Below are 13,662 nucleotides of genomic sequence, written 5' to 3' on the forward strand. Positions count from 1 at the left end.
ATAGTGTATTAATGTCTTGTTTGCAAGGGCAGAGTTAAGAATTTTCTCTAGGGGGTCTGAATTATATTTTTTCAAAGTTTTATTGGGGCCAAACTACATGTTTCAAAAAATTTATTACCGGTCTTAAAGTTTATTGATACCAAGCCAGCAACTATTTATACAAATAGTTAATTTGCAGAAAAATTTTCCGGCTCATATATGTTCACATGACATAGATGTGAAATGATGCCTTTTAGGGTTGTGTGGCTAACATTGTTTTTTTTTTTTCTTGCTATTTTTTGCAGCTATTACTGACAGGAGGAACGGTTCCTTCTTCTTGACAAAGAAGACAGACGCAAGGTATGTCGATGAGGGGTATTGGGTATCAAATGGTGAAGAAGAAGGAGTGTTTCGCCCTTCATCCTATGAATTGCTTGGAATCAAGACGAAGTACCGATACCATTTGAGGGCATCTAATACTAAAACTGAATGGTACATCACCGAATATTGTATTCACAATGCTTTTCGAGCTAAACAGAACATTCCGACGACTCAAGTGAGTACTAAATCACATTCACATTTGCTACCCATACTTCTTTTGCGTCTGTGCGCACACATTTTTTCTATGTGCATTCATACAAACCGTGTATATAAGAGCCATTTCCATATTAGCATAAAGTCATAAAAATCATATCTACTTATGGTTCGGTTTTCTTCATGGCATAGTTGGTGGGACTGGCGAAGCAGTGAAGAACTGGTTGTCAGTTCGATTCCAAACTACAAACAGTAGGTGTTTGATGCTTGGTTGATGGGTGTTCCTTTCCCTACTCAAATCTTGAAGCAGTATTGAAACACCCAAGGGCAAGGAAATATTAAGTGGGAAGGGGCTTCGACCTCTTCAGATACCCTCCCCTAGAATGCGCCCTCTTATCTTCATCTTGCTTTTTAAATTTTTCAAAAATTTATCATCGAATTCATCATATATAACATATGGTTCCATGGAAAAAAAAAAGGAGCAACTAGGAGTTACTGAATGCATTTGTTCGAGACTGGTTTCTGCTTTTTGTTGAAGCCTTGTTGATAATGTTTCTTGGCGTTGTGCCATGAACAGGGGGAGTACGTGCTCTGCAGGCTAGACCGCGAGAACTAGACCGTTGGTTCGAGCATCTTCAGTTCCATTGTGTCAACAAGGTTTGTGGTGGAAGTAAAAGAAGCAAGTTCTATGACAGAGACAAAGCGGAAGAATGGGTACTGGCTAGCTCTCCCTCTCATTTAGAGTCATATATTACAATCAATGGCGGATTTACCACATCCAGAATCGTGGTTGCAGGATTATGTAAGAGGGAAAGTTTTGTTTTGTTATAATAAATGTACTCAACCTGAATAGTGGAACTCTTCATGTGATAAAGCCTCCCTGTAGTTCTTTTACTTATTACTATTATTATTATTATTATTATATCTGCCGAAAAAGTTTAAAATATGTTGCTGAAAATATTATAAACCATTAACAAACAACTTATTCCGGCCAAATGCATGTCCCAACTCGCACAAGCCCGGCCTAGGCAACATTCAACTCTGGAACGAGAGGTTTTTCTTCGTCCTCGACTACAAGTACCTGGGTGTTTTCGTAACTTCAACATGTTGCCAGCTCAATAAAAAGCAAGAGGTTACCTCTCCTCACCATCTTCCCTATGCTGAGAGCATGTTGAAGTGACGAAAACAGCATGGTACTTGTGGTCAATGACAAAGGAAGATCTCTCGTTCCAGAGTTGAATGTTGCGCGCACGGGCATGTAAGAGTAGGGGTCGAGCTTTGGCTCTTGTTTGGGAACAATACATTTAAGTCTCCCATTGCCCTTTCCACATGATTTACTCCCGCAAGACCCACTATGAGATTTCTCGTTCAATGTACTTAAAATCAGTTCAAAGCGATTCGCCAGACATATAAAGATTTTAAAAGATGTGTATGTATTAATTAAAAATATAAAAAGTTTCAAATTAGTTAAAAGTTAACATTGCATATATATATATATGATATCTCATCACGATCTGCCTACTGTTCCAAGATAGCTCATCATAATGCACATATCAACGGCATGAAGCCATTTCCCTGCAACATTTACTCACGATCGCTTAAAGTTCACCCGTTTTATGCAATCCCGGCATTGCTTATGCTGAAGCAACGTAGCAATATCTAAATCTTAGCCTGTGAAGCACCAAAGTTAATGGTTCATCAAACTGCAAGAATGATCGATGATCGCAGCCTTAACTCATGAAACCTGACTAATTCCGACGAAACTTTCAGATGGGCGACGGTGTATTAAGAACATTTGTGTTCTTCAAGTGTATAACCTTGCACTACTTATCTTGAAACTTCTTAAGGAACGGTCCATGTCTGAAGAATATTGTTTGGCAGGCAAGCATTTTAAAGCGCCAATAAAGGTGAAACCTAACCTCATTAATCCCAACCCTTTCAGAATTATGTAGCAACAGAAGAAGGAAAACTCAACAATGGGGTTATGATATATCCATTACAGATGTTGAAAGCATCAAGCAGATCAAAAAACATGGGCCCCAAAAAGAAAAAGTAACTGCTTGACAGAGAAATCACTGCCCTAAAAAGAACAGAGGACAGAACCAGCATTACACACACACAGAGACAGCAAGAGAGAGAGAGAGAGAGAGCTGACAGTCATATCTTCACATGGAAGAGAACTCTTCCTTGGCATTTGGCATTGTTAGATCGCTCGAGTAACGATTAATTGGGCAGTTCTCCCAAAATCTGATCATGAGAAGAGCAAAGTCTCTATTTCAAAACCAGATGATCACCATGCCAGAGAATGACTGAACACAGACCTACCATACTTCTCATTTCATTCGATCAAAGGGTCTAAGTCAGCCAGGCTGAAAAGCTAGATGAAGGAAAATGCAGATTTTCCAAGCAAGAATATTAAAGCAGAGTAACCTGCAATTCCATAGGAAATTAAAACTGAAGTCCTTAGAAAATGCACTTAACATCTCGAACAAGGACAAAACGTAACTCCAACTACTGGAAGAGATAGGGGCACAAAGTACAGAATCCATACTTTAGGATTTTAGGACCAATTTTTCGAATCAATACATTCCATTATATATAGATGATGATAAGACGGCCCACTGAATTATCCCCTTTTTTGTCAACTAGCTTTTTATTTCATTCATTTTTCTTTGATGCTTGTTTCATGATGACCAAACAATTGGATTTTTTTTAGAACCACTCCTTTTTGTCAACTGTTTTGGATCTCATCATCGGTATTTTTCAGAATTATCCCATCGATTATTCATGGGATGTGGATAATCAATGAAACAATCCGAAATAATTGATTGCTATAACAAAAGATTTTTTCTCCAACACTTTTTAAACACCCATTACATCCAATCGTTTGATTAGATCCAACTGCGTCAAAATTGCAGCAGACCCAATATGGATTGAACTTGTAGGAAATCAAACAACATCTCTGACCCTTCCATCAATTATACGAGCCCACTTACTCAACATCGATATTTGAATCAATCTCAAGTTCCTAAAATTATAAGCAAATCTCCCTAACTTCTCCTTGTGCTGCAAATCGTGCATGGAATTGCACCATTGACAATCTCTCTTTGACGTTGTGGAGTTTGGAGTGTAAACAAATCAAATATGGAAATGGTTTGGATTAGGATCCAAAAGAGGTCATAATGTCCAGATTCAAGTCCAGTACTATACCCATAAGCAGGACCGGTTGACGCTTGACCTTGGGGCTGTGTTCAGACAACAGTTTTTCTTTTTTTTTATAAAAAAAAAAATTATTGGATGGTCCTGCTTTAATGTTTCTGGTGCAGAAAGGCAGCCAAAGAAAATACCTTTTGCAACTAAAAACTGGATCTAATACAGGACTCGATTCATTGAGGGGCTGTTTGGAATTCATAATCTATTGTTACTGTCCTGTGATTCTACTCAAAATTTGTGGTAGATTCATGAAACATTATGTTACAGAGTCTGATAAATCTGCCCACAAAAAACATGATCTGATCCCAAAACGAATCGGTATGCAAATTCCAGTTCCAATGTATTTTACGTGCTTCATCAGACTTTAAGGATAAGAACTTGGACATATATTTTACATTGTTCAATTTTTTTGTTTATACATTCATGGCACATTGGTAGGGTTATACAACGTGTAACAACTCAAACTCAACTTGTATAAGTTGAGATCAAAGTTGACTAAACTGTTTGAATGAGGGGTTCGAGTTTAAAAGTAAAGTTGTCTAATAAAATGCCTAGAAAAGCTGAAAAAAATTAAAAAAAAAATAGTGGGTCAAAGCATTTTTCTCAAGAGTTTTATCTTTCATAAAAAAATCTGAAAATTTTGACCCACATTTGAGTTGATGATGCATGAGCGGGTTACTTATTACCCAACCAATATACTCCAAAATATGCATTAAGGATTCGAAAGTTAGGTCATAGTGCTGGTTCAATATAATTGATCGTCAACACGTATTGCTTTTTATGTCAATAAGTGTTCCACCACCCTACTGGAGGCTAAACATAAAGATCTTAAGTTGAATATGGTTGAAGTTTAGCAGAAATACACTCTTATAAGACATTTGGCAGTAGGGACATTCTCTGAGTGCTCCATGAATCTGCTCCAAAGATTATGGCATATTCATGAAATACTAAAACTAATGCTCCATGAATCTGGTCTAATCTTTGGGGCAGACTCATAGGACACTCACATAGTATCCTTTCTACCAAATGACCCTTAGTAGTACTATCGATGTAAATTGCTTGGAGATAGATTCTTGACCTTTATTGGTAAGAAATGATTATGTATGACTTCTTATCCAATTGATCAGTTTCAAGTAAGCCTGATATGAAAAAATAAAATTAAGTTCCAGTTACGATCATATAGGAATGAGATTCTATTTTATGAAAATATCTAGTGAGTAATCCTTTATCTAATATCCATGGATTTAGAAATTTGGTGTTTAACATATTATGATGGGCATGGTTTGGCTTTGGTTGTAAATCTAAAAGTAGGATTCAGATTATATTCCAATTCTGAATTTTAAATGGGGTTCTAATACGACATAAGACTTTTCTTAATTTGCATCAATCACCATAAAGGCTTGCCTAACACCAACTTGTGCCAACTTTGTGGCTTGAACTTGCAAACTTTCACTTGTAGTTAAATTTTTATGTTCCATAAGTTGCTGAAGATATTCCTTTGGAGGCTGTTCATGTGTACATCTTTTATATAAAAAAAAAATTATGATTTCCCGAGAAATAGTGATCTTATAAGGTAGCTCTTAATGTGTAAATGATTTTATAATATTTTTTTAAGTGACATATATGGATAAAAAATATTAATATCATTTACAAGATTTTTGCGGATATGTATAGATAAAAAAGATTAATTTGGTTGGGTGAAATCCAAAAAAAAAAAAAGTTCTCTCTAGGGGACTAAAATGTCACACATAAAATTAAAGAGGATTTGCTTCAATTATGGAAGGAAAAGCTGGTGCATGGAAGCCACATAAAAAGAAATTAAAGATTATTTCAACGTCTTTTCTAAGTATAGATAGGCGCTCAAGGAGGAGGCTACTGAAACATCAAGGTACATTGGTTTTCAGCCATGGATCTGTCAGACGCCGAGTTTATGGTGTTGCACTTGATCCCAAAGCATTGCAACCCCAATACCCGTTGTGATCCAAAGTTTCTACAGGATGTTTTATATATATATTTATATATATATATATATATATATATATGTGTGTGTGTGTGTTAGTTTAAGTGTTATTTGTTGGTCCATCTCTTTTATCATGCATAGAAGAGAGTGAGTTGTGTGCTTTCAAAGATTTTTAAAAAAGAAATGTCCCTTCCGGTCTTTTAATTTTTTAGTACCTTTGTTTGTCCTTACAAAAATATTCCCCTTTCACTGACCAGGGGTATTTTTGTAAAATTTGAAAGCAAAAATCCATCTAACCCAAGCAAGGCTTTTAACTTTTCCTTTAGTTTTTATGTTACAGGAAATTTTTTGCTTAAAATGAATTACTGCCAAACAAATTTAAATCAATATGTGAGGTTTACACATTTTGCTATTGATGCCTGTTAATTTTCAAAATAAAAATTTTACTTGTAAATTTTAAAAATTTTAGTTTGACCTATATAACAATTTTTGAAAAATTGTATTTCAGCTTCTTTTAAAGTAAAAATTTATAGGAAAACTGCCTTTCATGAAACATCATAAGGTGGTTACAAAATCAAGGGCATCCCTACTTAAAAGAGGAGAGAGCCTTACACCATACTGAATGCTTGAGAGAGAGAGAGGGAGGGGGAGCAAGCGCTGTTCTCTTGTCCATCGTTATCTGTCCTCCACATAACTATAAGAAAGCAGTTGGTGGAATCCGAGAGCTAGTTGCATGCAGGGAGATTTTCTGATAGCCAATTCCTAGCGAGGTGGTCGGAACTCCTTTGTGCTCCTTCAATCTAATGAATGGACAGGCAATCACAACATGTTCCCCACCTTTGAAAGGTGAAACTAGGTGTAGAACATGTTGCCACTGTATGCCTATCAATTCATTAAACAGAAGGAGAGCAAACGAGTTCGAATCACCTGTCTAGGAACCGGCTGTTCGCAGCTCTCCTTACTTGCAGCTGTCCCTGGTTTGTTACCAACTGCCTCATTCTCACCAACTGCTTTCTTGTAGTGATGCACAAAAACAAATGAGGATGGAGGACCCCTGCTGGGGCTTTGGGTCGGCCTTTTCAGGTGAACCTGGTTATATCCGCCATACTGGTGCATGATTTTTCTTGCGTTAGTTTGATTCACGACTAAAATACCTTTAGTGTACTTCCCTCCTTTACTTTGCATGGTACTCCCAGGGCATGTAACTTTCTCTCCTTTTTAGGACATACTCCATAGAACACAGGTCCCTCCTTGAACAAATGGAACAGCTACGGTGTGGTTGTTGGGGGCCAACACCCACACCAGACCTTCAAGAATCCGGTCACAGCAAAGCTAGTCCGGATTTTGGTTACATTTTGAGGCCACATTGAATAAGAGGAGAGAGCCAAACACCATACTAAATGCTTGACAGAGAGACAGAACAGGCGCTGTTCTCTTGTCCATTGCTATGTGTCCTCGGCATAACTATAAGAAAGCAGTTGGTAGGAATCCGAGAGCTAGCTCCATGCAGGGAGATTTTCTGTTCCTAGGGAGGTGGCAGGAACCCTACTACGCTCCTTCAATTTAATGAATTGATAGGCAACACAACACGTTCCCCACCTTTGAAAGGTGAAATTAGGTGTGGAACATGTTGCCACTGTACGCCTATCAATTCATTAAACCGAAGGAGAGCAAAGGTAATTTTAGCATGATACGCTGGGCGCATGTAACTTTCTCCCCTTTTTAGGACGTACTCGATGGAACATATGTCTCTTGAACAAACGGTGTGGTTGGTTACATGTGGAGGCCACATCAAACCCGAGTTGGAGTCACTTAGTTGATGAGTCAAAGTGACTCTCAGTCAAAAAAGAATAAAAAAAATTGCTCCAGCACTGGTGAACTCTGTGGGCATCGACCATCTGAAGTCCATAGATCGAGAAAGTGGCTGCCTACTTCTGTTTCTGTTCCATTGGGGTTTGAGCAATACAGTGTATATATGGACATATATATTTTCATAGTCATCTTTTCTAACATGAAAAGAAATTGGTAAAAGATTGTATGTCGCAGTCATCCACTAGTGGATCTCTCTCTCACTTACATATAGCGGAGAAAATGAAAATTCATTAACAAAAATTAGGTGACAAGTAGGCATGAAGAAAATAAAAGGGTAAAATGAAACCATAGAATATGTGAATCTTCGGAAAAGTGGATACAGTAAAAGATATATCCAATTTGAATATGATCATTTGACATCCCTGCTAACGAGGGTACATCCAACTGGTGACTAAAAACAACAAACTGAATTCTCTTTTACTTGAAAAGATAGGGAGAAAGAGAGTAGGTCCCTTGAAGACTTTTACTGCCAAAAAATGATCATGCATGGCCCCCTAGTAAGACGTCAATGGGTCCAATTTGGATTGGATATCTAACCAAATGATTTAAATAAGTCGAATATGGAAAGCAACTAAACATCCAATAAATGGCATTTGATATTATCTGAATTCTATTTTTAAATAAATATCTGACCATATAATACTCATTAAGCTAGCGAGATAAATTTTCCTTCATCTGGCATCCACAGATTTTGGAAGTCTGTCTTTTAACATATTACAATAAAGTTTGGATTTGGTTGTAAATTTAAAAGTAGGATTCAGATTATACTTCAATTATGAACTTAGAAATTGGGATCTAATCTGGTGTAAGGCTTGCGGTATTCACATTTGAATACAAATTTGTAGACATTCGATAAATTGAATTGCTAGAGGGTATATTCAATTTGAATCCCTACTCTTTGTTGCCTAGCTCCAACTTGCTTATAAGAAGAAAAGGATCTCCTCCAATTAGTCCAATGCCAACGTTGTGGCTTGTCCATACATACAAAGTTTCTCAATTTTATGTTCGATAAGAAGCTTAAGATATTCCTTTTGGAGACTTCTCGTATATATATATATATATATATATATATCTTTCATATAAAAAATCTTGTTTATAGAAGAGATAGCAAGCTGATTACTTCCTAGAAGAAGCGACCTTGAGAGGGACGACCTGTCCTTTGAATGTTACAATGTGAAAAAGTACCATTTATATGAGGTGTTTGATTACTGCAGACGTGAGGTCTGCGCATCCCTACCTTAAATTCATGTTTTTTTTTATATATATATAATGTAGCATGGATTTGAAATCCATGCCGCGGGGGTGGGGGACATAATGAAATATACAGTTTCTTAAAACTGTGGATTTCGGCTAGAAATGATCTCAGATTGCTTCCAACCTGAGTTCCGTGGGAAATCAAATGCAACCTGGGAGTGGGCTTCACTCGCTTTTTAAAAGTTGTTGCACCAAGTCGTGAATAAAACTGGTCGAAGTATGCGGTAGAGTTCTACTTTCCCTAGTTGAAGATCAAGATCAATGGGATGTACAAGTTACAGCCACCATTTAGTCTTGGTAACGACCAGTTTTTTTTCCCTTGACTTACTAAGGTTGTGTCTGAAGGCGTAGGAAAACACTTCTGTGATTACTTTCATATGATTGTTTTCCTGGATGCGTGGATGCGGCGTTCTTTTCCTTGTTTCTAAATCCAAGGTGTGTTTGTATAATTTGCTGTTTGATGTGTGTAAAGAAAAAGAGTGGATTGAATTTTCGCACATAGCCTCACCTGAATGTGTCTAATGATACTAGCATACGTGCAATAAACCAGCTAAACAATGAGCAAATGTGTTTTGATGCCAAAAAAATTTAGAGAAAGATATTTTCGTCATTACATGTACAAGCACAATATCTTTTTGTCGATTACCTTAGTCTCTTTCTTTGCAACTTGAAAGTACAGTAAGAACTCTCACCATTATAAGTATAACCTTTTTGAGGTAAATACTTTATTACATTAATAGAAGAAATCAATGTATAAGCATGCGTCCCTTGTAATACTTTATACAAGATCTTAATATGTAAACGATTTCATAAGATTTTTAAGAGATATACATGGAAGAAAAAGATTGATGTCCATTGCAAGATCTTATTAATTGACATGTATGGATAGAAAAGATTAAAAGGATTGGTGGAAATCCAAAGAAAAAGTACATTCTATGTGGAGGATTAAAACCTCATCCACGAAGATCAAGCTCGATTTCCTTCAGTTATAGAAGGAAATATCAGGTGCACAGAAGCAACCAAAAAGATTTCCACTTGTTTTGCAAGTATAAATAGGCGCTCATGATAAAGGATGTAACACTCGCTGTGTAGGCTAGAGAGAGAAAGTTACATTGGTTATTAAGCATGGGTCTATCAGATGCCCAGATGATGGAGTCCCACTTGATTCCAAAGCATTTTACCCCTGGCCACCGTCCTAAGATTCCAGAGAATGATATATACGATTATAAAAAGTCGGACCTAGAAGGCATATTCTCTCTCTCTCTCGCTCTCGTTTGGAAGCTTTTAACTGCAATATAAGACAGTTTTATAGAACTTTTTGTGCCCAAATAGTTTATTTAAGGATTCTTTTTGTTGGTGCAACTTTAGACCTACCAAAGGTTCTTGTTTGACTTTGCAACTTATTGGAATCCAAGCCATTTTTACAAGTACTAATAACACATCGCGGATCTAAGAATTTTTTTTCTTGGGTTACTTTTCAAATTTTGACAGGGCCAAACCATATTTTTCAAAAATCTTATAATGGCCAAATTAAGTTTTCTGAAAACATCACAATCTGTATTTTCTTTTTCTTTTTTTTCTTTCTTAAAATCTTCACAGTGCTACGGCTGCCAGCCCCTAGCTCCGCCTCTGCATGTCCATCCATTCATATAGTAACATACATATGAAATAATGCCTTTTGGGGTTTTGTTGCTAACATTTTTTTTTTTTGCCATTTTTTACAGGTATTACTAACAGGAAGAACGGTTACTTCTGCTTCACAAAGAAGACCGAAGAAAGACACTGCGACGAGGGGTATTGGGTATCAGATGGTGAAGAACAAGTGGTTCGCCCTTCAACCTCTGAATTGCTTGGAACCAAGACGACGTTCCGATACCATTTGAGGGCATCTAACACTAAAACTGATTGGTACATCAGGGAGTATTGCCTTGATGATAATTTTCGAGCCAAACACAACATACCGAGCCGTTCAGTGAGTACTAAATCGCATTCACATTTGCTACCCATACTTCGTTTGTGTGTGTGCATTCATATAAAACGCATATATCAGAGCCACGTCCATATATAAGCATAAAGTCATAGAAATCATACTTACACGTTGCGGTTCCCACAATGCGTCCTCTTGTCTTCATCCTGCATTATCAATTTCACGAAAGCTTAACTGTTGAATTCATCATAACTTATGATCTCATGGAAAAAATGAGCAACTAAGAGTTCCTGAAAGCATTTAATCTAGAATGGTTTTTATTTTTTCCTGAAACCTTGTTGAGGTAATGTTAATTGGGATTGTTCAATGAACAGGGGGAGTACGTGCTCTGCAGGCTGGACTATGAGAGGAGCTAGACAGTTCGTCCCTGGGCATCTTCAGTTCCATTGTGTCAACAAGCTTTGTGGTGGAAGTAAAAGAAGCAAGTCCTGCGACCGAGTCATAGAGGAAGAAAGGGTACTGGCTAGCTCTAGACTAGTGGTTGCAGCATTATGCAGGAGGGAAAGTAGGGTTTTGTAATAATAAATGCATGTACTCATCCTAAATAGTGGAACTCTTCATGCGATAAAGCCATCTTCTTATTTTTATTATTATTTTTATTCTTATCATTATATCTGCCGCGTTAAAAATAAAAAATTAAAATGTCACTGAAAGTATCATAAGCCATGAGTACTCCATAAACGTCACTAATGCCCTTGCACCAACCGCCTCGAGGATGCAATCACAATCAAAATGAAAGGAAACAGAACATCTACGCACTTGCTGAACTGAGTATAGTTGTATGGTCCAAACAAATTCAGAACCTTGTAGGCAAAAGACAGAAAAAATCCGGCTTTAACCCAAAAGCTGATCTCCCTGACCTTATCATTCTTCCAATGAAGAAAATGGTAGGCAACACTTCAGTCCCTCCATCATGTTCCAAGAGAAAAAATACACATAAAACAGTTCAGCAATAATTTTCTGGGAATTGGAACTTAGAAGGGACTGGGAGGGGGAATATAGAAGAATAGAGAAAATGCAAACCCTAACCAGTACAGCGAAGAGAGATTGAACGAAAGGAGGAGGAAGGAAGAAGGGAAGACGACGAAGACAATATGCCCGTCTCTCCCTCTCTCTCGTTTTAAAGGACTCACGTTTCGCCGCCAATTTTGCATATTATGCTCTCGATCCACGTAATATCTCTCTCTGAAAATTGAGCGTGAACCCATCGGTCATAGAAACGAATGCTCCGATTCCACAGCAAACACCGCCGATTGAAGCCGTGACTTCGTCTGCAAACCATCTCTCTATCTCCCTCCACTTTACAGAGAAGAAGAATAAGAAATGAGAAAAACAACTCCTCCTCTTCATACCCCTCTCTCTCTCTCTCTCTCTCTCTCTCTCTCTCTCTCCCTTTGCATCTCGCCAACAAGTCCCTGCGATTCCTCCTTCGTCGTCGTTCTCCCTCACTCCGTAGTAGCCCCACGGAAGGCACAGGTGAGGAAAGACTCCAGAAATGCAAAAAACCGCTCCAAAATGTACATGGCACTCGGCATGAGTTTCTTTCACCTAAATTCCCAACGTCCAACGGCCAAATCTGGCGAGGCTCCGCTTGATCCACACTTCAACAATCATTTTCTTTTCTCCCTTTTTTATTCCTTTTTCCTGTTGAGGATGCACTGCATCGGGCCGGGCCCGGCCCGGTAAGGGCCGACCCGATCCGGCTCGTCACTTGGCCCGGGCCTGGCCCAGCCGGATTCGGCTCGTCGGGTCGGTGAGCTTGGCCGGGCCCGGTTCAGCCAGGCTCATTTAAAATTAAGAAATAATTTTTAAATTATAAAATATTTTTGTAAATATAAAATATATTATTAAAACAAAAAAATAATTTTTTTAATCTAAATGACTTAATGAACCCACCGGGCCCAGCCCAAGCTCGGACCCGATTAGGCCGGGCGGGCCCGATCCGGCCCGGCAGCGGTCCGGCTCGACGCCCAGGCCTACTTCCACTTCATGACAATTTGGTGAGAACATTGACAGGTTCTAATCTTATTTATTTTCAAATTATTTTTAAATTTTAAACAAAGAAAATAAAATTAGTAATGAGTGTCGATACGTATAAGAATATGCATCATTCAATGAGCCGTATTAATGAGCAAACGGATATAGAGCCAACGCCATATTTACAACATTGATCATGAGTTTTTCCAAAATCTACTTATTTTTCAAAGGGAACCCCTAAAATAATTTGTTGGTATTTGTTCTCTAAACTTAATTTATATGCTGGTTAAAAAAAACAAAAATTGTAAAGGAAACTTATGTTAACGTTCTTTTATATTATGCATATATAGTTTGCAACACTCAAGTTTCAAGCAAGTGATAGGATATTGCATCATACTGTCTCATGAACTTGCTCCCAAAAATGGGGTAAATTCATAACGCACTGCGGTAAGTATTTCATGAATCTGTTCCATTTCTTGGTCAAATTCATGGCACAGTAACAATAGTAACAATATGTTATTGTTGTCAAATAACCCCTTAAAAATTACTTAATTTATTGTATTTCTAAATTTTAATGTATTATTTGCCTATGGTCAACCTCGCATCAGACAACATATTAATAAAAGATTAATGAGACATTAGTTTAAATTTTAAGTTAATTTTGTATAACCAATATGGGGCAACAAAGGTCAGTTCAATGGTATCCATTGCTTTTCAAGGTTTACACCACCAGACAGAAACCGAGGCTAACAACGTTGACATAAACAACATGTTCTCACTTAGAACTTAAAGTGAAGAAACTTTATACGAGCTGCTAGTTGTATAGTAGATCGTAGGAGAGTTCTCATCGGAACAATGCATCGAAGCCTTTTGTTAAATTCCCTAA

The sequence above is a fragment of the Nymphaea colorata genome, chromosome 2 (genome assembly GCF_008831285.2).
Source record: "Nymphaea colorata isolate Beijing-Zhang1983 chromosome 2, ASM883128v2, whole genome shotgun sequence".
NCBI lineage: Eukaryota > Viridiplantae > Streptophyta > Magnoliopsida > Nymphaeales > Nymphaeaceae > Nymphaea > Nymphaea colorata.